The 26,651-nt window shown below is 44.7% G+C and overlaps 1 long non-coding RNA gene across 1 annotated transcript in view; it reads right to left on the bottom strand.

The window, feature by feature from the left end:
* LOC309551203 overlaps nt 1-26,651 on the bottom strand; it is a 105,896-nt gene that overhangs the window by 60,074 nt on the left and 19,171 nt on the right. Inside the window, exon 2 of the long non-coding RNA XR_014225060.1 lies at nt 12,731-12,821. This is a non-coding gene — a long non-coding RNA (uncharacterized lncRNA). The remainder of the gene's footprint in view (nt 1-12,730; nt 12,822-26,651) is intronic.

The raw sequence follows: 26,651 nt of genomic DNA, 5'->3' as shown, positions 1-26,651 counted from the left end.
ATAGTAATCTTTTATATCATATGACTAAGCGAGGATTCAAATAACTATTATCATGAAATAATAGAAAGAAAAAGAAAGAAAATAATAGAAAAAAATGAAAAACAACAGAATACTATCATATAGAGGTATCTGTATGGATTCTATGCATTAACTGATGTTCTGTAGATAAACCAGGGAATGGGATCCCATTTCAGGTTAAAGGCTTTCTTGTATTATTAATTGTGTGGAAAATATTCTCCATGATCTTGATGTCATCTACTCTCGCTATTATTTGTGGAAAAGGTACAGAACTATATTTGCAATGATATGCAATTGTCCAGTTTGTGGCAACACAAATCATGTGGATTAATTGTAATAGAGGTGGATGTACATGTGGGATACCTTGACATTGTAAACCGATAAGTAGGGTTGAGCGAACACCTAGATGTCCGTGTTCGACGGGTTCGGCCGAACTTTAAAAAAAAGTCCGGGTCCGTGTCCCGGACTTTTACCGAACTTTTCCCGGACACCGAACCCCATTGAAGTCAATGGGGACCCGAACTTTAAGGCACTAAAATGGCTCTAAAACACCAAAGGAAAGGGCTAGAGTGCTGCAAATGGCAGCAAAACGTAATTAAGAGCATGGCAAGTGCTCTGCAAACAAATGTGGATAGGGAAATAACTTAAAACAACAAAAAAAAACAGAAAAATAAAACAATGTTCTTCTTCATCTCTGAAGGACGAGGCCCATATGGAGTAGGAGGGAGGTTAAGGTGGTGGTGGATGTGGCGGTGACATAGGCGTGCGCACAGGGTGTGCTGGGTGTGCCTGGGCACACCCTAATCACCTAGGGCACATAGCATTGCCAGTGAGGAGATGGGAAAGATCTCCCTGGGACCTGCTCTGCTCTATTTCTCCTTGCCTACAGGTACATGGCCCCGATACATTACTCTCCCTGCTGGCAAACACATGCATGTGTATTTCAACTTTGGGGTGCACACCTTAATGCAATAGGCTGCGCACACCTATGGGCGGTGTAGGTGGAAGCGGCGGTGGAGGAGGACCAGGGCCGGATTAACAGCATCATGGGCTTGGTGCTGAGGATTTTGAAGGGCCTTAGGGCCGTGCCTTGCCATGCACCCAGAGGAGGAAGGGTGCAGCCATGCATGCCTAATTCAACATGGGATGCTGTCTCTGAAGCCCATAAACACATCCATGCATCGCCAACTGTCCCTCCTTGTCCGGCCTTCACGCTGTGTGGGGAGGTTCTGAGGGTGCTGCCTGGGGAAGCGAGCATAGAAGCCAGACTTCTGTGTTTACAAGTGACAGAAGAGCGGTAACAGTGAATATGGCCAACCCGGGGCCTATATAAAAGGTAGGGGCCTGGAGCTGCAGCTCCAATAGCCCCTACATTAATCTGGCCCTGAGGAGGAGGACGAGGTAGCCAACACTGCTTCTTTTCACAAATTTTAAATGAGGGTACACCCCAAAAGAGTGAGAAAGAGCAAAAATGGAACAATGGGTGGGTAAGGTCGGTATCCATTGCTATTCTGCATAAGGTACGGAAAAGTCCCGTGGGATCCATGCCTGGTTCATTTTAATGAACGTGAGCTTGTCCACATTGTCTCTGGACAGGCGGCTGCGCTTGTCTGTTATAACGCCCCCAGCCGTGCTAAATACCCGTTCAGATAATACACTGGCTGCAGGGCACGCCAGCACCTCCAAGGCGTAAAGGGCAAGCTCAGGCCATGTGCCCAATTTGGAGACCCAGAAGTTGAAGGGGGCAGACCCGTCATTCACTACATGTAGGCGTGTGCACACATACTGCTCCACCATGTTGGTAAAATGCTGCCTCCTGCTAAGACGTTCCATCTGAGCTGCTGGTGCTGCTGTTTGTTGTGGCGTGCTGACAAAGCTTTTCCACATTTCGGCCATGCTAACCCTGCCTTCTGAGGTGCTGGCGGTGCCCTGGTTGCGTTGGCGACCTCCTCCTCCTCCTCCTCTGCCTTGTGCTTCCACTGTGGCCCCGCTGTCAGATGGGAATGCCAGCAGCATGGCGTCTACCAGCGTGCGCTTGTACTCGCGCATCTTGCGATCGCGCTCCAGTGAGTGAATTAAGGACGGTACGTTGTCCTTGTAACGGGGATCCAGCAGCGTGGCCACCCAGTAATCAGCACAAGTTAGAATGTGGGCAACTCGGCGGTCGTTGTGGAGACACTGCAGCATGTAATCGCTCATGTGTGCCAGGCTGCCCAGAGGCAACGAAAGGCTGTCCTCTGTGGGAGGTGTATGGTCCGTGTCCTCTGTATCCCCCCAGCCACGCACCAGTGATGGCCATGAGCTGGCCTGGGTGCCACCCTGCTGTGAACATGGTTCCATCTCCTCCTCCAGCTCCTCCTCCTCCTCATCCTCCTCATCCTCCAGAACTGTGCCCCTGCTGGACAATTGCGTCCCTGGCGTTTGCGTGTGCAGGAACCCACCCTCGGAGCCCCTTGCGAATGACTGCCCTGAAAGCCTTGGAAATGTTACCTCTTCATCCTCCTCCTCCTCCTCATCCTGTGCCACATCCTCTTCCATCATCGCCCGAATTGTTTTTTCAAGGAGGCATAGAAGTGGGATAGTTAAGCTGAGAACGGCGTCATTGCCACTGGCCATGTTGGTGGAGTACTCAAAACAGCGCAACAAGGCACACAGGTCTCGCATGGAGGCCCAGTTAAATTAAATAGCGGAATAGAAAATATGATCCAAAAAAAGTGTATGTATATCACACGTACACAACCACACTAGGCCCCAATTACTATTGTTTGTACCCCTAAAAGGCTAGATGAGGAGTAGGGGGAGTATGGAACAGGCAGCACCCTCAAACCTTCAGAAGTATGAGATGAACCCCAACAACTTGGAAAGGTGGATCTCTCTCACACGTACCGACACAGACTATCCCGCAATTCAATTGATCCTCAAAGGTTTTTATTGAATAGCGGAATAGGAAATATGATCAAAAAAAGTGTATGTATCTCGCACGTACACAACCACACTAGGCCCCAATTACTATTGTTTGTACCCCTAAAAGGCTAGATGAGGAGTAGGGGGGGTATGGAACAGGCAGCACCCTCAAACCTTCAGAAGTATGAGATGAACCCCAACAACTTGGAAAGGTGGATCTCTCTCACACGTACCGACACAGACTATCCCGCAATTCAATTGATCCTCAAAGGTTTTTATTGAATAGCGGAATAGGAAATATGATCAAAAAAAGTGTATGTATCTCGCACGTACACAACCACACTAGGCCCCAATTACTATTGTTTGTACCCCTAAAAGGCTAGATGAGGAGTAGGGGGGGTATGGAACAGGCAGCACCCTCAAACCTTCAGAAGTATGAGATGAACCCCAACAACTTGGAAAGGTGGATCTCTCTCACACGTACCGACACAGACTATCCCGCAATTCAATTGATCCTCAAAGGTTTTTATTGAATAGCGGAATAGGAAATATGATCAAAAAAAGTGTATGTATCTCGCACGTACACAACCACACTAGGCCCCAATTACTATTGTTTGTACCCCTAAAAGGCTAGATGAGGAGTAGGGGGGGTATGGAACAGGCAGCACCCTCAAACCTTCAGAAGTATGAGATGAACCCCAACAACTTGGAAAGGTGGATCTCTCTCACACGTACCGACACAGACTATCCCGCAATTCAATTGATCCTCAAAGGTTTTTATTGAATAGCGGAATAGGAAATATGATCAAAAAAAGTGTATGTATCTCGCACGTACACAACCACACTAGGCCCCAATTACTATTGTTTGTACCCCTAAAAGGCTAGATGAGGAGTAGGGGGGGTATGGAACAGGCAGCACCCTCAAACCTTCAGAAGTATGAGATGAACCCCAACAACTTGGAAAGGTGGATCTCTCTCACACGTACCGACACAGACTATCCCGCAATTCAATTGATCCTCAAAGGTTTTTATTGAATAGCGGAATAGGAAATATGATCAAAAAAAGTGTATGTATCTCGCACGTACACAACCACACTAGGCCCCAATTACTATTGTTTGTACCCCTAAAAGGCTAGATGAGGAGTAGGGGGGGTATGGAACAGGCAGCACCCTCAAACCTTCAGAAGTATGAGATGAACCCCAACAACTTGGAAAGGTGGATCTCTCTCACACGTACCGACACAGACTATCCCGCAATTCAATTGATCCTCAAAGGTTTTTATTGAATAGCGGAATAGGAAATATGATCAAAAAAAGTGTATGTATCTCGCACGTACACAACCACACTAGGCCCCAATTACTATTGTTTGTACCCCTAAAAGGCTAGATGAGGAGTAGGGGGGGTATGGAACAGGCAGCACCCTCAAACCTTCAGAAGTATGAGATGAACCCCAACAACTTGGAAAGGTGGATCTCTCTCACACGTACCAACACAGAGTATCCCCCAATTTAACTGATCCCCAGAGGTTTTTGATTAAATAGCGGAATAGAAAATATGATCCCAAAAAAGTGTATGTATATCACACGTACACAACCACACTAGGCCCCAATTACTATTGTTTGTACCCTTAAAAGGCTAGGAGTAGGGGGAGTATGGAACAGGCAGCACCCTCAAACCTTCAGAAGTATGAGATGAACCCCAACAACTTGGAAAGGTGGATCTCTCTCACACGTACCAACACAGACTATCCCCCAATTTAACTGATCCCCAAAGGTTTTTGATTAAATAGCGGAATAGAAAATATGATCCCAAAAAAGTGTATGTATATCACACGTACACAACCACACTAGGCCCCAATTACTATTGTTTGTACCCCTAAAAGGCTAGGAGTAGGGGGAGTATGGAACAGGCAGCACCCTCAAACCTTCAGAAGTATGAGATGAACCCCAACAACTTGGAAAGGTGGATCTCTCTCACACGTACCAACACAGACTATCCCCCAATTTAACTGATCCCCAAAGGTTTTTGATTAAATAGCGGAATAGAAAATATGATCCCAAAAAAGTGTATGTATATCACACGTACACAACCACACTAGGCCCCAATTACTATTGTTTGTACCCCTAAAAGGCTAGGAGTAGGGGGAGTATGGAACAGGCAGCACCCTCAAACCTTCAGAAGTATGAGATGAACCCCAACAACTTGGAAAGGTGGATCTCTCTCACACGTACCAACACAGACTATCCCCCAATTTAACTGATCCCCAAAGGTTTTTGATTAAATAGCGGAATAGAAAATATGATCCCAAAAAAGTGTATGTATATCACACGTACACAACCACACTAGGCCCCAATTACTATTGTTTGTACCCCTAAAAGGCTAGGAGTAGGGGGAGTATGGAACAGGCAGCACCCTCAAACCTTCAGAAGTATGAGATGAACCCCAACAACTTGGAAAGGTGGATCTCTCTCACACGTACCAACACAGACTATCCCCCAATTTAACTGATCCCCAAAGGTTTTTGATTAAATAGCGGAATAGAAAATATGATCCCAAAAAAGTGTATGTATATCACACGTACACAACCACACTAGGCCCCAATTACTATTGTTTGTACCCCTAAAAGGCTAGGAGTAGGGGGAGTATGGAACAGGCAGCACCCTCAAACCTTCAGAAGTATGAGATGAACCCCAACAACTTGGAAAGGTGGATCTCTCTCACACGTACCAACACAGACTATCCCCCAATTTAACTGATCCCCAAAGGTTTTTGATTAAATAGCGGAATAGAAAATATGATCCCAAAAAAGTGTATGTATATCACACGTACACAACCACACTAGGCCCCAATTACTATTGTTTGTACCCCTAAAAGGCTAGGAGTAGGGGGAGTATGGAACAGGCAGCACCCTCAAACCTTCAGAAGTATGAGATGAACCTCAACAACTTGGAAAGGTGGATCTCTCTCACACGTACCAACACAGACTATCCCCCAATTTAACTGATCCCCAAAGGTTTTTGATTAAATAGCGGAATAGAAAATATGATCCCAAAAAAGTGTATGTATATCACACGTACACAACCACACTAGGCCCCAATTACTATTGTTTGTACCCCTAAAAGGCTAGGAGTAGGGGGAGTATGGAACAGGCAGCACCCTCAAACCTTCAGAAGTATGAGATGAACCCCAACAACTTGGAAAGGTGGATCTCTCTCACACGTACCAACACAGACTATCCCCCAATTTAACTGATCCCCAAAGGTTTTTGATTAAATAGCGGAATAGAAAATATGATCCCAAAAAAGTGTATGTATATCACACGTACACAACCACACTAGGCCCCAATTACTATTGTTTGTACCCCTAAAAGGCTAGGAGTAGGGGGAGTATGGAACAGGCAGCACCCTCAAACCTTCAGAAGTATGAGATGAACCCCAACAACTTGGAAAGGTGGATCTCTCTCACACGTACCAACACAGACTATCCCCCAATTTAACTGATCCCCAAAGGTTTTTGATTAAATAGCGGAATAGAAAATATGATCCCAAAAAAGTGTATGTATATCACACGTACACAACCACACTAGGCCCCAATTACTATTGTTTGTACCCCTAAAAGGCTAGGAGTAGGGGGAGTATGGAACAGGCAGCACCCTCAAACCTTCAGAAGTATGAGATGAACCCCAACAACTTGGAAAGGTGGATCTCTCTCACACGTACCAACACAGACTATCCCCCAATTTAACTGATCCCCAAAGGTTTTTGATTAAATAGCGGAATAGAAAATATGATCCCAAAAAAGTGTATGTATATCACACGTACACAACCACACTAGGCCCCAATTACTATTGTTTGTACCCCTAAAAGGCTAGGAGTAGGGGGAGTATGTAACAGGCAGCACCCTCAAACCTTCAGAAGTATGAGATGAACCCCAACAACTTGGAAAGGTGGATCTCTCTCACACGTACCAACACAGACTATCCCCCAATTTAACTGATCCCCAAAGGTTTTTGATTAAATAGCGGAATAGAAAATATGATCCCAAAAAAGTGTATGTATATCACACGTACACAACCACACTAGGCCCCAATTACTATTGTTTGTACCCCTAAAAGGCTAGATGAGGAGTAGGGGGAGTATGGAACAGGCAGCACCCTCAAACCTTCAGTATGAGATTGTGTTCACTGTACCCCACAAAGATTGAGTTCACTGCACCCCACAATGATTGTGTTCACTGCACCCCACAAAGATTGTGTTCACTGCACCTCACAAAGATTGTGTTCACTGTACCCCCCAAAGATTGTGTTCACTGCACCCCACAAAGATTCTGTTCACTGTACCCCACAAAGATTGTGTTCACTGCACCCCAAAAAGATTGTGTTCACTGCACCCCAAAAAGGATGTTGTTCACTGCACCCCAAAAAGGATGTTGTTCACTCCACCCCAAAAAGATTGTGTTCACTGCACCCCACAAAGATTGTGTTCACTGCACCCCAAAAAGATTGTGTTCACTGCACCCCAAAAATGATTTTGTTCACTGCACCCCAAAAAGGATTTTGTTCACTCCACCCCAAAAAGATTGTGTTCACTGCACCCCAAAAAGATTGTGTTCACTGCACCCCACAAAGGATTTTGTTCACTGCACCCCAAAAAGATTGTGTTCACTGCACCCCAAAAAGGATGTTGTTCACTGCACCCCAAAAAGGATTTTGTTCACTGCACCCCAAAAAGATTGTGTTCACTGCACCCCACAAAGGATTTTGTTCACTGCACCCCACAAAGATTGTGTTCACTGCACACCAAAAAGGATTGTGTTCACTGCACCCCAAAAAGATTTTGTTCACTGCACCCCAAAAAGATTGTGTTCACTGCAGCCCAAAAAGATTGTGTTCACTGCAGCCCAAAAAGATTGTGTTCACTGCAGCCCAAAAAGATTGTGTTCACTGCAGCCCAAAAAGATTGTGTTCACTGCAGCCCAAAAAGATTGTGTTCACTGCAGCTCACACACAGAAAAATGGATGTGGATCACTGACACCTGCCTATCTCCAATCCCACACCACACAGCAATATCGATTGTAGTTTGTAGAACACAGTTTCCCTAAAATTCAGCAGACTCTGTCCCTAACAGGATTGAGAAGAGATCGTAGATCAGGATTGAGTGCAGACCCCACCCCCCACACAGCAATATCGATTGTAGTTTGTAGAAGACACTGACCCTATATAATTCAGCAGACTCTATCCCTAAAATGCCTACAACTCGCCCTGCCTAAACACTCCGACCTGTCCCTCAATTCTATCCGGACACAAATGGTTTTTTCCTGCCTATCTTTCCCTAATCAGCAGCCAGCACGTTGATGTGTGCTCTGTCCCTGAATCTAAGCAGCATAATGACGCCGCTGCGGCTGCCTCGAACTTATAAAGACTTGGTCACATGCTTCAGACGGCCAATCACAGCTACTGAGACATTTGCAGGCATGGCTGGGATGGCTTAAGGCACACCAGTTAAACGATTGTTGATTGGCTGTTGAAAGCCCGCCATGAAAAGAGCGCCAAAGCATGCAAAACCCGGAAATAAAACGACCGAACACGGATTTTTACCCGAACATACAGTAAAGTGTCCGTGTCCGTGTTCGGGTACAAAAAATCCAATTATTCGGTACGAACACGAATAATACAGTCCGTGTTCGCTCAACACTACCGATAAGATTAGTGAGTATAATGTTTTTTCCTTCAAGTTTAATGATAAGGCAAAAAGCATCCTTCCATGTGGGAGCTAGCTGTTCACAATCCCAAAATATGTGGATGAAAGTCCCAGGGGTTGGAAATCACCTGAAGTAGATTGGGGAGACCCCTGGATAGATTATGTGTAGATGAGAGGGTGTGTAATACTATCTGGTGAAGAGTTTCACTGCTGTCTCTCTAATTGTCAGAGATTTAGTTAATTTGCATAGATTGAACCCCATAGTAGACCATTCTGAAATGGTCAATTGCATGTTTATTTCAGAATTTCATTTGAGCATTTATGGTAATTTATCGGAGGGGGTGGCGATGTTGAGGTCATTATAAAGAGAAGATATAATACCCTTCCCTCTTGGGTTCTTAAAACATATATGTGTAAAAGTGGTCAGTGGAGATTTTGAGGGTTTGAGATAGTGGGATTTGTAAAAAGATCGAATTTGAAGGTAATTATGAAGTTCTGAAATGGGGGCTCCATTTAATACTTGAAATGTGTTAAAAGAGATACATTTGTCACCATTATAAAAGTCAGATAACTTAGTTTGTTTTTTATTTATTCACCACTGGAACTTATCAAGGAAAAGAAAAGTTGATTTAGATCTATAATCACCCAGAAATTATGCACTGGGAAGGGGTTAGACATGTCAGGTCTTTCTTACATTTGTTCCAAAGCTTGGGAGAGTTGGTATTGTGAGTGGAAATGGAACATATTGTAATACCATTTCACCAAAGAAGACCAGGTAGAGAATATGAAGAAACAGATTTAAAAAAAAAAAAAAATTCCAAGGTATTGTAGGATTACATATATTCCATTGTGCATTTTGGGTAAGTCTACAGGAGATATAATGTAGCCAGAGTTGGAGTAGACCTAAGCCATCCGATCTGTAAGAATAATATAAGATTTTTTTTTTGTGTACCTAAGGGGTTTGCTATTGCAAATAAATTTGTTAATGGTGGATTGAATTTTAAGGATGTATGTTTTAGTTAGTGTAATAGGGAGGGATCTGAATAGATATAGTAATTTTGGAAGTATGTTAATTTTTATGGCTGTAATTCTACCTAGAAAGGATAGGTGAAAGGAGGACCAAGCATTAAGGCAAATTTTTGATTCTAACGGGGAGAAGTTGCATTGGAATAATTATCTATAGTGGTTGGAAAGGTGGATACCTAAGTATGGTATGGTGTTGTTAGACCAGATAAAGGAGAAGTTGCTTTTTTACTGGTACAGTTCTGAGGTAGAAAAGTTAAAAGGAAGGGACACCGATTTTGAAACATCCATTTTTAAACCTGAGACATTGGAATTTTTTTCTAGGATATCTAGGAGATTGGGTATGGAAATTAGGGGTTGGAAAGAAATAGTAAAGCATCAACAGCATAAAGACAGATCTTGAAAATGTTTTGTTCCTTAGCATATCCAGTAATATCTGGGTGTTGAGAAATTGCTGTGGAGAAAGGTTCTAGGGCTAACACAAATTGGAGTGGTGATAAGAGACAGCCTTGCCTAGTCCCTCTACCAAGAGGAAAAATATCTGAATTACAACCAGGTATTTTGATACGTGTTTTGGGTTTTCAGTATAGGGCTTTGAAACCGTTTAGGAATTCTTCTTTAAAGCCATATCTTGTTAGGATCATTTCACGTTATTGCCATGAACACTTTTAAACGCTTTATGTATATCCAGTCCTAGGAGTAATAGTTTGCGAGAGAATTTGTTAACATCTTGTATTATATTGATTGCAAGTCTTATATTGTCAGTTATCTGACGATTAGGGATGAAGCCAGATTTGGAAAAATTCGACAAGATATAATAGAGGCGAGTCTGTCAAAAGAATTTTAGTAAATATTTTTAAATCGTTATTGATCATTGATATTGGGCTGAAGTTTTTTGGGTGAGCTAAGTCTTTATTGAGTTTTGGAAGAAGAGACATATTTGCTAATAACGTTTCGTCTGGGAAGTTATGTCCGTGGAGAACACGATTGAATAACGGTGTCAATTTAGGGACTAGGATTGTGGAGAATTTTTTATAGTATACAGATGTATATCCATCTGGTCCTGGGGCTTTTTCATTGTTTTAATAGTTGATGCTACTTCTCTGTCAGTGAAAGGGGCGTTAAATATATCTAATTGGGAACAAAAAAAGAGAAATATTTCCACGCTAAAAATGAGCAAAATTAGTGACGGTGAATAAAATACAAGCAGCTGGCACAAAATCAACTAACAGTGATCCATAAACACAATATTTCCAAAAAGTACAGCGCTAAACATAAATGAAAAAATCAATATTTTAGTGAAACAGTGGAAAAACCACAAAGGCGTAAAAGGGGTAGTGTCCAAAACAATGATTACAGTCCCAGAAATTGGTGCAAATAAAATAAAATAAATCCACATGCAGGATGTTGACAAAAAACTCCTTCCAGTGACACCAGGGAAAAGTGTAAGATGGGGACACCTCTGTGCACAAGTAAGGCAAGCAGCTTACCACTGGCTGTGTGAAGACTGTGAAAACTCGCAATAAGGCGCTGGGGGTGTCCCTGCCGGAGACAGACGTGCTGAGGAAGAACCGGCCCCGGGGGACCTTCAGTGCCAGAGCCCGGGATGTGCATATTCATGTATGTATGACGGAGTAACTAAGGAGTGCCTGAACTTGACATCCACTGACCACATTGGTATAACAACTTGCTGGGAGAGGCTGTCTCATTCAATTGAGTAGCCACGGAGTTTTGGTAAGCTGCTTGCCTTACTTGTGCACAGAGGTGTCCCCATCTTACACTTTTCCCTGGTGTCACTGGAAGGAGTTTTTTGTCAACATCCTGCATGTGGATTTATTTTATTTTATTTGCACCAATTTCTGGGACTGTAATCATTGTTTTGGACACTACCCCTTTTACGCCTTTGTGGTTTTTCCACTGTTTCACTAAAATATTGATTTTTTCATTTATGTTTAGCGCTGCACTTTTTGGAAATATTATATCTAATTGGGAAGCAGATCATCTAGGGATTGGTACTGTATGTTTTCAAACCATGTTTTGGGCTCTGGTGTTATATTACCTAAGGGTGGTGAAAGTAGGGATGTGTAGAATTTTTTAAAGATTTGTAAGACTTCTTTGGGGTGAGAGGTAGAGAAACCTGAGGATGTGTTCAGTTTAAATATGTGGGGAGGTTTTAGAGATTGGTTTAGTTTTCTGGCAAAAACTGTAGATGAAATATTGCCGTAAAGTAAAAATTTGGCTTTTAAGTATCTTAAGGACTCAATTTTAGATGATTCCCTTCTTTTAAGATATTTAAGTCTTCTGGTTTCAGGGTCATGGATATATTCTGGTGTCAGGGTATGAATAAAATTGGGGTACAAAAGATGTACTCTAATCTGGCTGCGGTATTGTGGGGGTTGGAGTAAAATATGTTTTCGTTTGCACCTGCTTTCAAGGCTTTCTATGTGTCAATAAGTTGCGAGTCTTTTAGCTTTTTAGACAGAAATGTAGGAAATGAATTTGAGAGGGATGTAGGATTGCTTTTATTTATAGAGGGGTGAGCCACCATGTTAAAGTTTCCCCCTAGTATCATATGAGGAGAGTGGAATTTTTCAAGGGTTTCTAGAAATTAGTGAAAAAAAGTTGAGGTAGCTTCATTAGTTGTGTATACATTCACTATAGTACCCAAGAGAGACCTCGAGTATCAAAAACTACTCTTCTCATCTCAGAATACCTCGAAAGGGAATGAGTTATGTATAAAAATTGCTACACCCCTGTATTTTGAAGAAAATAGTGTGCAGAAGGATTGGTTACATGCTTTATGGAAATATTTGGGGTGACTAGATTTGGCAAAGTGGGTTTCCTATAGAAGAATGATTTTAGCGCCCAAGCGTTTGTAATGGTGAAAAGCTTTTTTTCTCTTGGTAGGAGAGGTAAAGCCTTGAACATTGTACAATATACACATTATATCTATTAGGAAGTGTAAAGATCACCATCATTATAAAATTTAGCAATAAACATTGGCATGTTTCTAAGACAATGTTTATTATTTTGAAACGCAAAAAAATTAGACTTTAGTATCACTTTAGGTCTGTTATTACTCACAGTGAACAGCGCTGATGAAGAAGTAAAGCGGAATTAGTCGCAGTACGGATAAAAGACATTTTCTCTCCATTGTATAAAGGTGATCCTAAATCTATAAGAAATGAAGACAGAGTTTGTAAATCAGTTCTGGGCCAATTCTGACACTTCTAACAAATATGTAAAAATCTAATAGAGACTAGAGAAATTACTTAGAACCTCCAAGCATTATATATATACAGTATCTCACAAAAGTGAGCACACCCCTCACGTTTTTGTTAATATTTTATTTTATCTTTTCATGTGACAACACTGAAGAAATGACACATTGCTACAATGTAAAGTAGTGAGTGTACAGTTTGTATAATAGTTTAAATTCGCTGTCTCTCAAAATAACTCAACACACAGCCATTAATCTTTAAACCGCTGGCAACAAAAGTGAGTACATCCCTTAGTGGAAATGTCCAAATTGGGCCCAAAGTGTCAATATTTTGTGTGGCCACCATTATTTTCCAGCACTGCCTTAACCCTCTTGGGCATGGAGTTCACCAGAGCTTCACAGGTTGCTACTGGAGTTCTATTCCACTCCTTTAGGACTACATCATGGACCTGGTGGATGTTAGAGACCTTGCGCTCCTACACATTCCGTTTGAGGATGCCCCACACAGGCCCGTCGCGTCAAGGCAGGCAAAACAAGCAATTGCTTGGGGCCCCCGAGCTGGCCTGGGGCCCCAAGACACGGACTGACATTATCCCAAAAACCCAAAACACAAATGCCGCCTCACACTCACAGGCCGGCCTCACACACAGGCGCACACACAGGCGGCCTGTGACAGGCCGGCGGGCACAGCGGAGGAGCGGCATGACGTCACGCAGCGCCGGCTCGCTAGGGGGAGAGTGCGCGGCTGCGGTGCGCATCTGCGCAGTGTGCACCAGCCCCGCCCCAGCCTAGGCGGCCTAAAGCGCGCGCGGGAGTGGCGCCACCCCATCAGGCCCGCGAACTTCGAGAGAGAGACACACCACGAGTCATAACATCACATACTCCTCACACACGTGGACCGGACCAGGCCAGCGACAGGTATGAGATCACACTGACAGTCTGTCACTCCATTTTTTCGTGCAAAAATTGGACCAATTGGGAACAATACCTACCTGTTAACAGACAGCTGGATAGTCCCATAGCATAAGAAAAAAAGTCCCCCTGGTATCATCTAGGGCACGTGGTGGGGGAACGGGGGGGGGGGGGGGGCGATAATATCTGGCAACTTCTTTTATAGGGGTCACTTAAGTTTAATGAAAAATATAAAGCTGTGTGGGGGGGGCTTACATGTCCATTTTGCTTGGGACCCCCAAATTCCTTCAAACGGCCCTGGCCCCACAGATGCTCAATAGAGTTTAGGTCTGGAGACATGCTTGGCCAGTCCATCACCTTAACCATCAGCTTATTTAGCAAGGCAGTAATTGTCTTGGAGGTGTGTTTGGAGTCGTTATCATGTTGGAATACTGCCCTGAAGCCCAGCCTCTGAAGGGAGGGGATCATGCTCTGCTTCAGTATGTCACAGTACATGTTGGCATTCATGGTTCCCTCAATAAACTGTAGCTCCCAATTGCTGGCAGCACTCATGCAGCCCCAGACTATGACACACCCACCACCATGCTTGACTGTAGGCAGAACACACTTGTCTATATACACCTCACCTGGTTGACGCCACAAACGCTTGCACCATCTAAACCAAATACGTTTTTTTTTTTTTTTTTCACAATATAAAGCTTTATTCAAAAAGAAAAAAGTTACAACATTGTGCTGAAAAAATACGTTTATCTTGGTCTCATCAGACCACAGGACACGGTTCCGGTAATCCATGTCCTTAGTCTGCTTGTCTTCAGCAAACTGTTTGCGGGCTTTCTTGTGTATCATCTTTAGAAGAGACTTCGTTCTGGGATTACAGCCATGCAGACCAATTTAATGCAGTATGCGGCATAGGGCCTGAGCACTGACAGTCTTACCCCCCACCCCTTCAACCTCTGCAGCAATGATGGCAGCACTCATACTGTATGTCTATTTCCCAAAGACAATCTCTGGATATGACGCTGAGCAACTTCTTTGGTTGGCTATGACGAGGCCTGTTCTGAGTGGAACTTGTCCTGTTAAACTGCTGTATGGTCTTGGCCGCCATGCTGCAGCTCAGTTTCAGGGTCTTGGCAGTCTTTTTATAGCCTAGGCCATCTTTATGTAGAGCAACAATTCTTTGTTTCAGATCCTCAGAGTGTTCTTTGCCAAGGGTTGCCATGTTGAATGATAACACCAAATTTAACACACCTGCTCCCCATTCATACCTGAGACCTTGTAACACTAACGAGTCACATGACACCAGGGAGGAAAATGTGCTAATTGGGCCCAATTTGGACATTTTATCTTAGGGGTGTACTCACTTTTGTTGCCAGCAGTTTGGACATTAATAGCTGTGTGTTGAGTTATTTTGAGGGGAAGGCAAATTTACACTGTTAGTTTTCATTCACACTTATACGACTTGCCAGGTGACTTGTCAGCCTGACAAGTCGCGGTCCGTTGTGTGGTACAGGAACCCTTCTAATAGGAGCGACACAAGTCACTCTGACTTAGAAAAAGGTTACTGTACTACTTCGGGGCGACTTGCATAGACATTCATTCTGTGAAGTCCGTGCAAGTCGCACAGAAGCCGCGGTGCACGCGACTTCACAGGTCGCCCCCGAAGTTGTGCCGCTTCAGTGTGAACCGGCACTTATACAAGCTGTACACTCACTACTTTACATTGTAGCAAAGTGTCATTTCTTCAGTGTTGTCATATGAAAAGATATAATAAAATATTTACAAAAATGCGAGGGGTGTACTCACTTTTGTGAGATACTGTGTATAATATATATATATATATATATATATATATATATATATATATATATATATATTAGAAGCGGCCCTTGAGAATTAAATGGTGAGTGTTTCAATTTGTTATGTCACGTGGTATTTGCGCACCGGCTTTTTAAACGCAAATTTCCACCGCCTGTAAAATAATCCAGGAGCTCTTTAGCTGCTCGGATTACTTTTACTGTGTCCAGCTTCGCCGGCTCTAAAAATTGTATCTTGGTCATCGCTGCAGCGATGACTGAGATATCACCCTTGCAATCCAGCAATGTACCAGTGCATTGCTGGTCGGCAAGTTAATGTAAGATATAATGCCCTGTATCTCAACAGGGTGCAAAGAAGTGTGAAATTTGAAGCTCATTCGAACTAATGAAAACAATGGGATGGATATACTTAGGCAAATAGACTGTGAACTTTGAATGTGCAGTTGCATGCATTTTACTTAGTAAATGTGGTATAGCTCCACTTTGTAAAGATTACCCAATCAGGTGCAAGGAAAATAAAAAAAAAAATTATTTTCTTGCACATGATTGGATTATGGAAATCAAGAGAGCTAAGCTCTAGGCAAAACAAATGCAACTGCACTTGGAAAGTGCACAGTCTATTTGCCTTTAGTAATTCTACCCCAATGTTATATATTACAGCTTACCAGTCTTCAGATGTAGCAAATCACATTTTAAAGTTTTTTTTCCCTTTGTTTTCTGTGATCCTGCCACTTCCTATCCTTGGGTGAAAACACTCTATATTCTATCTAGTGAGTAATCATCTCTGTAACATATAGGGGAGGGGTTCTGTATTTCCCAAGAGAAGCAGGAAGGCTGATAACTTTGAGAATTCAGTTGAGTGCACAGATTACAAGGAAACTGGATTTCTGGCAAGATCAAAATGCATTTTCTGTACTTGCAGAACTTTAAAAAAAAAATAAATCTAATTCAATTATATGTTTGTTTTTGGATTCAGATATACACTATATTATCAAAAGTATTGGGACACCTGCCTTTACGCGCACAGGAATTTAATGGCATCCCAGTCTTAGTCTGTAGGGTTCAATATTGAGTTGGCCCACCATTTGCAGCTATAAGAGCTTCAACTCTTCTGGGAAGGCTGTCCACAAGGTTTAGGAGTGTGTCTATGGGAATTTTGACCATTCTTCCAGAAGCGTATTTGTGAGATCAGGCGCTGATGTTGGATGAGAAGGCCTGGCTTGCAGTCTCCGCTCTAATTTATCCCAAAGGTGTTCTATCGGGTTGAGGTCAGGACTCTGTGCAGGCCAGTCAAGTTCCTCCACCCCAAACTCGCTCATCCATGTTTTCATGGACCTTGCTTTGTGCACTGGTCTGAATCATTTGGTGGAGGGGGTATTATGGTGGGGGGTTGTTTTTCAGAGGTTGGGCTTGGCCCCTGAGTTCCAGTAAAGGGAACCCTTAAGGCGTCAGCATACCAATACATTTTGAACACTTTCATGCTCCCAACTTTGTGTGAACAGTTTGGAGATGGCTTCTTCCTGTTCCACCAGTCCACAAAGAAGAATGTTCAAACATTCCCATAGACACACTCCTAAACCTTGTGGACGACCTTCCCAAAAGAGTTGAAGCTGTTTCTACGGACTAATGCCTCGTACACACGCACCGATTGTCGGCCAACCGATCGGCCGTCTTTTGTCCAGTGCTGTTGTGTTGGTTGGTTGTTGGTTGAAATGTGCTCTAGACTTGCACTTGACTTTTGTTGGCCGACAGAAAATGACGTCACTACGTTCAACGCACGTTCGACGCACGTCCGCCGCTACAAAAGAGGAAGTGAGTGTTTGGCCGTGACCCTTCCGGGCATCTCGCGCTGATTTCGGTAGCATTTGTTTTGTTGACGACATTTCGCTATTTTCCGAGACATCGTTCGAGAATTTATTATGGAGACCAAGGATTCGACTTTTGCTGTAGTTGGTCTTGGAGTTATGGCTCTGAGGCGAGTTATGAGCAAGAGGAAGAAGAAGCGACCTCCTGGACGAAAAATTGGTTGCTTAACCGTGATCAATTTTCCCACATGTCCTTGCTGAGGGAGCTCCAGGAAAATAATTCTGATGACTTCAGGAATTATTTGAGGATGACGGATCCCATCTTTCACCGTCTTCTTGCCCTGGTGTCCCCCTATATTATCAAGCAGGATACGTGTATGCGGGTTGCAATTACTCCTGAGCAAAGGTTAATTGCGACTTTGAGATATCTTGCAACAGGGAGAAGCCTGCAGGATCTCAATTTCACCACAGGCATCTCCCCCCAAGCTCTTGGTATCATCATCCCTGAGACCTGCTCTGCTATCATCAAGGTCTTGCAGAAGGACTATATCAAGGTATGTTTTATATTACATTACATGTATTAGTCATCTCACCCGAATTATGCTGTTTTTGGATGTACATCAATTTACAGATGTCATTATTTTGTAACTACCCTCTGTCCGCATGCACATAGTAGTAAAGATTTATATTATCTTAACCATTTGTAAAATTACCCAGTAACCACCCCAGCATTCTCTCCTATGTGTCCCTAAACGCATTGCCTGTTCACAGTATATTGAATCTGTGTCATTTTCTGACTTTCCCTGAACCAATTCTTCCTTTGCAAATGTTTTAGTACCTAGTTTATGATTTATCTTAAAGACATCAGTCCATCCATTCCAACCTAGGATTGTGTATGTTTATGTAATGATGTAAAAACGTTCAGTGGCCACAAGCCCTTATTGATGTATAAATGCATAGTATTACTTACCCGTCCCCCCACCCACCCATGCTAAATGTAAAAGTCAGCATATACCAAAGCTCTAGCTGGTGAATTACAATATAATCACATTAGGAGGTGTAAAATAAATGTATGTAGATGTTAGATCCCCAAATGCAAACGATTGTCTTCCTGTTGTTTATATCTTAAAGTTGCATAAGCATTTAACAGACAACTGTGTGTGTAATAATGTGATGTGCTCAAGCACTAATTGTGTATTTTTTTTCCCCCCACAGTTTCCTTCAAACGCAGAGCAATGGCTGGAGATTGCTGCTCAATTTCAGGAAAAGTGGAATTTTCCCAATTGTGGGGGTGCTATAGATGGGAAGCATGTCCACATTGCCCCCCCCCCCCCTCCGAATTCCGGCTCATTTTTTTATAATTATAAAGGTTTTTTCAGTATTGTTATGCTGTAACGCTCCTGCGTTTTATGTATGATGTGGATTTACAGCTGCAGAAATATTCCACTTCAGTAGTCATGTAGAGAAACGCTGAGACACCAATCCCAACTCCCAAAGACTCATCATGTGTGGATGATCTCAATTCAGCAAGTAAATACACACACTCAATAAGAAGTTCCTGGAGTGATCTATGTATATAGTAGTATAGAGGTGATAGGCTGAAGAGACAGGTTGAGTAGAGACGATAGGTGACAGACACTTGAGAGGAATGTTCTTGAGAATGAGATAGTAACAGGTGGGATGCAGATAGGTTAGCAATCATGTATGGTAGTAGATGATAGGATAGCAGATGACATACAGGAGAGACTAACCCAGTGCAAGAGCAGATGATAGTAGGCTCAAGAGCTAGCAATCTAGATAGTGCAGATGTAGTAACAGTCCTTAGTATGCAGAGCTAGACAGTATAAGCTTTAGTATGAAGGTTATTGAGGTTTCCCCTGTGGGGTACTTATCACTAGTAGCAATGTAGCAGAGGAGAGGTTCGACAAGAGCAGATGATCCGGTAGCAGGATACAGGGATCAGCGCAACGTGGTTCCGACAGCGAGGTATGCTTGCAAGCATGAGAGCTTCAAGACAGGTTAGCATCAAGGCACATCTAGGCACACAGCAGGTTGAACGAACACATGTGAGTGAGAGCTGGTGATTTAAATAGCTGTTCAGTCCGGCGCTCAGTGATGATGTCAGCACTCTTAAAGGGAAACACACCTATATGTGCTTCATCTATCTAGGTAGATGGAAAGCACCCGGAAATGATGTGATAGGAGGCACTGAGAGTGCCAGAACCTTACATATGCTAGCCATTGTTAATGCTAACTATGAGTTCCTCTTTTTGGATATTGGCAAAAATGGCTGCAATTCGGATGGGGGAGTTATTGAGCAGACGGAGTTTGCTCGTCGCCTTCATAACGGCACTCTGAACTTGCCATCCAGGGAGCAAACCATTGAGGGGCTGAGCTTCGTATTTGTGGCAGATGATGCTTTTGTGCTTGGGGAGCATCTTATGAAGCCCTACCCTCAGAGGAACCTCACCCCCAGCCAAAGGATCTTCAACTACTGGTTGTCCAGAGCTCGCAGAGTGGTGGAGAATGCCTTCGGGGATAATGGCCAACCAGTTCAGGATATTCCTGACTTCCATACACCTGGCACTCTACAAAATTGATCACGTGGTCCTCTGTTGCTGCATTTTACATAACTTTTTAAGCAGGAATGCTGAGAACTATCTAATGCAGCAACTGGATACTGACCCTGCTATGCCAGGGCCAAGTGGAGAGGCACGACCCTGTGAACAAGTGGAGTCCATGACCTCAATGGAAGTCGGACGTTCCATATTGGCATCACAAAGAGCCCGTGAGATCCGACAGGAATATCTAGACTATTTTGTGGGGAGAGGAGCTGTGTCCTGGCAGGAATTACTGCCAGACACTCGTTAATTTTGTCTGATCTGCCAGACACAAGATAATTGTGAGATTTCTATTAATATTTCTGAAATTAAACAAAAATTGCAATGATTCTGTATTGTGTATTCTAATAATTTGGGCACATATCCAAAACAACATTTTTTGGGTTCATCATGTGTTATATATGTGTGACTTTAGAAGGGTTAATACATTCATCAGGGTGTTTCTCTACTGTTGTCTCTCCCCAGCTGTTCCAATGCGATTATGGCTATGTGTTATTTTTTTCCCAGTGGTGTAAATACAAGGGCCTTCTGCACCCCTTTAATTTATACAAACCCTCTCACATTGAGAAGTAGGTCACACCCAAGGTTCATCCAATGTCACCTTACATTGGTGGTCATTGTCCAGAAGGTGCCCATACTATATATTTATTCTAATACATTAGTGTATTAACAACTTACCTCCACCTGTTATGTTGTGTTCATTTATGACATGCTTCTCACTGCCCACCAATGTAAGGAGATGTCAGTGTTATGTGAAACTTGCTCAGTGTTGAGATTGAAGTGTTATATATAGGTAATGTAAAGTGAAATAGACAAAAGAACCAGCAATACACTATATATTACTCTGAGCTCCCTACACTGATTGCTACTGCCCATCTCAATGCCATATAGAATCCTAGGAGCACTAGTACTTTGAGTGACGGTTGTGCGATGCGGGAAGGCTGTGAATTCGCAGCCTGTTCCTGCATGGCAAACGCACATCTGGCAGTTCACACTGCCATATGCAATACGCAGGGGGTGTCAAAGAAATGTTAAAGACACCCCCAGTTTGATTTCATATTGCACTGCGATATGACAGTTCGCACAGGATGTGATCGTACAAGTGTGAACCACTGTGCGATCAAATCCTGATGCTGGTGAAAAAAAGCGTCATGTGCGACTTTTGGGCGGGTGCAGTGTGAATTTAGCCATACAAAGTGTATGGCTGAATTAGCACTCAACATCTGATCGCATGTAATGAAGGAGCAGTGCGCCCCGATATTACATGCGATCACCGCACACGCTATAGTCTGAACCGGCACTAAATAGAACCTGTATTTTATGAGACTGATTGCCACTCAGTTCACAGATATCATTGTGCATTCAGTGTACTAGTGAATATCACTTGTTAGATGTCCACTGGTCCTGAAGGCACAAACATTTTGTCCGGCTGATAATTCTAGACAGCCATCATACATTTTGTGCTACTTTACCCAGCTTTAGACCTGCCCCCCCACCGAAAGTCAAAGAAAGAATCGAACACACATTGTTGAATGTAAATTTTTTTATTAAAACACATTCACAGGGTTAGGGTTAGGGTTAGAGTGTTGTAAAGTGCTTCATATGCATAGGAGCCCTGTCTAAAACTGAAACAAACTTGGGTACACCTTTTACAGATGACGATGCATGTATTGTGCAAAAAATATGCCATAAAATTTAAAACGAACATCGGGAAAAACAACAACATCCCAATAAAAACCAATAAAATATCTGTACAAATTAGCTTAAAATTTGGCGAGCATGTCAACAAAGTCTCGCATTTTATTTTGTAAGGCTGTTGCAGCCTCCTTCATTTTTTCAAGCTCTGAGCAGCATTGTAGAGCCTCAACTGTCATCCTGGCTATAGTGCAACTAGGAATAACATGACCTGTTAATAAAAAATTCAAATATTAAGTACATGCCAAGCAACTAGATGAGGTCATAATATATAAACATTTGGGGTCAAGTTCATCTTAAACTACTGAAGAGTTAGTACCTACCCTGCTCTTCTGCTCTTCAGCCCTAGGGATGTTCGCCTCTCCGCTCTTCTGCTGTCCAATCTTCTGCTCTTCTGTTGTCTGCTCTTCAGCCCTAGGCTCTTCTTCTTCCTCCTGTCCTCCTCCGATGCAGTCGCCGATGATTATGCCAGTCTCCGGTCTCTGCAGCTTAATATATATCCATTAGGGGCGTGACCGCCCGATGATGTCATCGAGAGGTCACGCCCCTAATTGATATATATTAAGCTGCAGAGACCGGAGACCGGCATAATCATCGGCGACTGCATCAGAGGAGGACAGGAGGGAGAAGAAGAGCCTAGGGCTGAAGAGCAGACAACAGTAGAGCAGAAGATTGGACAGCAGAGGAGCGGAGAGGCGAAGATCCGAAGAGCAGAGTGGAGAAGACCGGATGAAGAATTTTAAGAACATTTCATAAACATCTCCTGTCGTTATTCACATACACTTCCTTTTATGGGGTGAATGGGTAGGGGTACTATGTACCCCATACCCATTCACATAGGGAGGGGGGTCCAGGATCTGGGGGCCACCCCTTGTTAAAGGGTGCTTCAAGATTCCTATGAGCCCCCCCTGCCCCAAAGCACCAACACCCCCCCATGTTGAGGGCATGTGGCCTGGTGTGGTCCAGGGGGGGTGGGGCCGCTCGCTCGTCCCCTCCCCTTTCCTGGCCTGCCGGCTGCATGCTTGGATAAGGGTCTTGTATGGATTTAGGGGGTACCCCGCGCCATTTTTTTGGTGTGGGCCTAACCTCAAATTCCATACCAGACACAAAGGGCCTGCTTTGGAACTTAGGGGGGACACCCACGGCGGTTTTTCCCATTTTGGCGTGGAGTTCCCCCTCAAGAATCTCACAGCGCAAGTGCCCCGCAAGTCGGATAATCCTGATCCGAGTTACGGTGCGACTTCCATTCAAATCAAGAGGCTCCCATAGGGAACTATTGATTTGGAATGGAGGCTGGAAAAAACGATGCTAAAAGCAACGTGGCTATTACGCTAATTGAACAAACAACTGAAAGCACGTTTTTACAGCTGCTTTTTCCGGCGTCCGAACTAGCTTTGACATACGTTTTTTCTAATGCCCCGTGTGCATGGGGCCTAAAAACCAGCAAACCTCAAAAACATATTTTTGTTCAAAAATGTGAATCAGGTGCACCAAAAAATTAAATAATGTGTCAAATATATAATCATATAATGACAAATCTACACAAATGAAGAAAACTTTAGAAGATTTGACACTATATGATTATATAATTGACACATAATTTAGAAGTTGAGCGCACCTGATTCACATTATTTAACAAACAGGTAGTTCCTTTGAAGCATTACATCAAATACAGCAAATGAGAAATACACTTGAAAACACATAAAAAAAAAAAAACTTACTTGGGCACAAAACTGCCCCCCTGACACTTGCTTCCTGATCTGGATCATTTGCAGAAGTGCTTGCAAGGCTGATTGGTATGCTGGCACGAGATTTTGCTTCCGACATTTCCACATCAGAACCAGCTGGAGGTGACACATCCCATACATCACATGAGGGAACCTCTGCAATGTACATTTTTAATGAAATCCAACAATAGAAGGCTAAACAATCATCGCAAATACACATATTTTTAGTATCCCACTACCAAAAAATCTGGGCCTACCAACCTTCCTGTTGCTGTGGTGGCTGCACACTTGTTGGCTCCACCATGCTGCACTCGGGACTACTGTCTTTATCTACATAATAATAAAAATGTGGCATGTAATAAAATTCACAGGAGGTAAATTTGATAGGACGAAGGGGCGTGGCCGGATCGGGCATGTGAGCAGACCTAGCTCACGGAGCTCCCACAAATAACCCTGCAAAAGCATCCTTTCCCGGCCGGAATACCTGAGATTGTGGTCTGATCCTTCTCAGGGAAGTGCCCTGAGTCTGTCGCTGCCTCTAGATCCCGGATGAGAGCCGGATAGCCTGAGGTCCAGGTTCGTGGGGTGAGCTCCGCTCCGCCGGATTACCATCGGCCGCCATCCTGCCTCTATCGCCCATCATCGGGCTCCAGCTCGCCTAGGGGGGACTCTCACTCATCCCAGCTGCCTATCCCTGGTTGTATTTTCCGCGAGGGACCACGCTCCGCGGAGATCCGAACTGCGGCCTAGTTCACAGCAGAAGCCGCGGCCTTTCCTACGGCGGGCGCCCGATCGCGGAGGCGCCTTGGCGGAGGTGACTTTGGTGGGCAGCTGTACATACCCCCCTTGGCCTGCTGCTTGCCCTGACCTGTCTTTTGACCCACACGGACTCTGCATGTCCCGATCGGGCGCAGCAATGACCCGAGGGAGCAAGCAAAAGAATAGCCCTGTCCCTGGCTCAGCCAGTCAGGATGGAACTGGCATAGGAACTCCGCAGCAATCATCTCGCGGCCCTGAAAAGCAGAAGGACACGGGCACAAAACCCAAAACAGTGCGCACAGGGGGAAAAGACAGTGCTGGCGACATCCTGCTGTACGCAAAGAAACTTTGTGACCTCCCGGGACCTACTGATGTGGTGTCTGCACCCTCGGCTGGAGCTCAGGTACTCGGGGACGTTCAACAGGGCACAGGGGATTTGGAGGCGCCTGAGCAGTCGGAGTTCAGTGATGGGCTGGAGGGTGACGTGTTGACGGGGACTCAGCCCACCTTGAGTCGCATTCTTCAGGCTGTACAGCAATGCACGGCATCGGTGAACACTGTCAAGGACAGACTGGGGGGTCTCACGGAGGAGGTAGCCCTTTTGCGCCAGGATTTACAAAAAATGCGGGAACGCACCACAGCTGCAGAAAGTCGCATCTGAGACTTGGAGGACCAGATGCCCACTTTAACCGCTTGCCGCCCGCCCGCCGTCATATGACGGCGGAGCGGAGCGACCATTATCCTGGGCCGCCGTCATATGACGGCGGCACTTTAAGCAGGGCAGGCGCGCGATCGCGTGCGCGCCGCCCTGCACTGCCGGTGTCGGGGTGTCCCCGGGACACCCCCCGTCACCGGCAGGGGGGAAACAGCCAATGGGCGTGGCTGTTTCCCACGTGATCGGCTGTGTTCCAATGACACAGCCGATCACAATGAAGGCGCCCACTAGATGACCGCGCATGCGCGATCGGGAGCGCGCAGCGCGGTCATGTCGGTGGCACTGTGTTCCGTAGGAACACAGCTGTCACCGGCGGTAGTAAACAGTCACTGACAGTGACTGTTTACTATGTGATCGGCTGTGAATCCATTCACAGCCGATCAGAAAATGTAAACAAAGAGCAGTAACTCAGTGTTACTAGCTCTTCTCTCCTCATACAGTTTCCAGTATGAGGGGAGAAGAACTAGAAACAGTGAGTTACTGCTCTGTGTACCTGTAAAAGTAAAATCACACTAATAAATGTCCCCACACAGTCCTCAGCCCCCCCCAATGTCACCTGTCACCCAACAGTCACCTCATCAGTGCCCAGAAATTGACACCCATAACGTTCACATGTGAGCGCAGCGATCGCAGGCAGAATCACAGCGATTCTGCCCGCGATCCGGAAATCATTGCAAATCGCAGGACGCCTGTGCGTTGCCCTTGATTTGCAATAGCACCCCAAACGCTGTGCGATGTTGCCGCCATTTCCGCCTGCCGAATCGCGGTAACATCGCGCAAACATCGCATGACGCCCAAAAAAGGTACAAGAGTTTCTTTGGAGCGTCATGCGTTGTTTGCGCAATGTTACCGCGATTCGGCAGGCGGAAATCGCAGCAACATCGCACAGCATTTGGGGTGCTATTGCAAATCACGGGCAACGCACAGGCGTCCCGCAATTTGCAATGATTTCTGGATCACGGGCAGAATCGCAGTGATTCTGACCGTGATCACTACGCTCACATGTGAACATAGCCTAAAGTTCACCGGTCACCAGAGACTGCCATCAGCAATGCACCATCGCCCGTCACCTGTCACCCATCAGTGACCATCGCCCGTCACCTGTCACCCCATCAATCACCGTCACCTGTCACCCCATCAGTCATCGTCACCTGTCACCCCATCAGTCATCGTCACTTGACACCCCATCAGTGATCGTCACTTGTCACCCCATCAATCATCGTCACATGTCACCCCGTCAGTGACTGTCATCTGTCACCCCATCAATCATCGTCATCTGTCACCCCATCAATCATCGTCACCTGTCACCCCATCAATCATCGTCACCTGTCACCCCATCAATCATCGTCACCTGTCACCTCATCAATCATCATCACCTGTCACCTCACCAATCATCGTCACCTGTCACCCCATCAGTCATCGTCACCTGTCACCCCATCAGTCATCGTCACCTGTCACCCCGTCAGTCATCGTCACCTGTTTGCCATATACATGCAATCACTTACTGACCGCCTAACGACTATATACGTCGGCCATTAAAAGCTAAATACTGGAGTTATGGCAGCAGATAGCCCCCATAACCCCGGTATTTTTTGAAACGGCGGGCGGTCGGCTTTCAGATAAGGGTGGTCCCAGTGGCGGATTCGCCGCGGAATTACCCTTACGGTGCAGGGGAAGAGGTGCCCCCCCCCCCCTCCTGCCGCGTCCCAGACGTTTTCCCAGCTTACCGGACCCGCC

The sequence above is a fragment of the Pelophylax lessonae genome (genome assembly GCF_965119305.1).
Source record: "Pelophylax lessonae genome assembly, chromosome: 1".
Lineage (NCBI taxonomy): Eukaryota > Metazoa > Chordata > Amphibia > Anura > Ranidae > Pelophylax > Pelophylax lessonae.
This window is presented reverse-complemented; position numbering and strand designations above follow the sequence as displayed.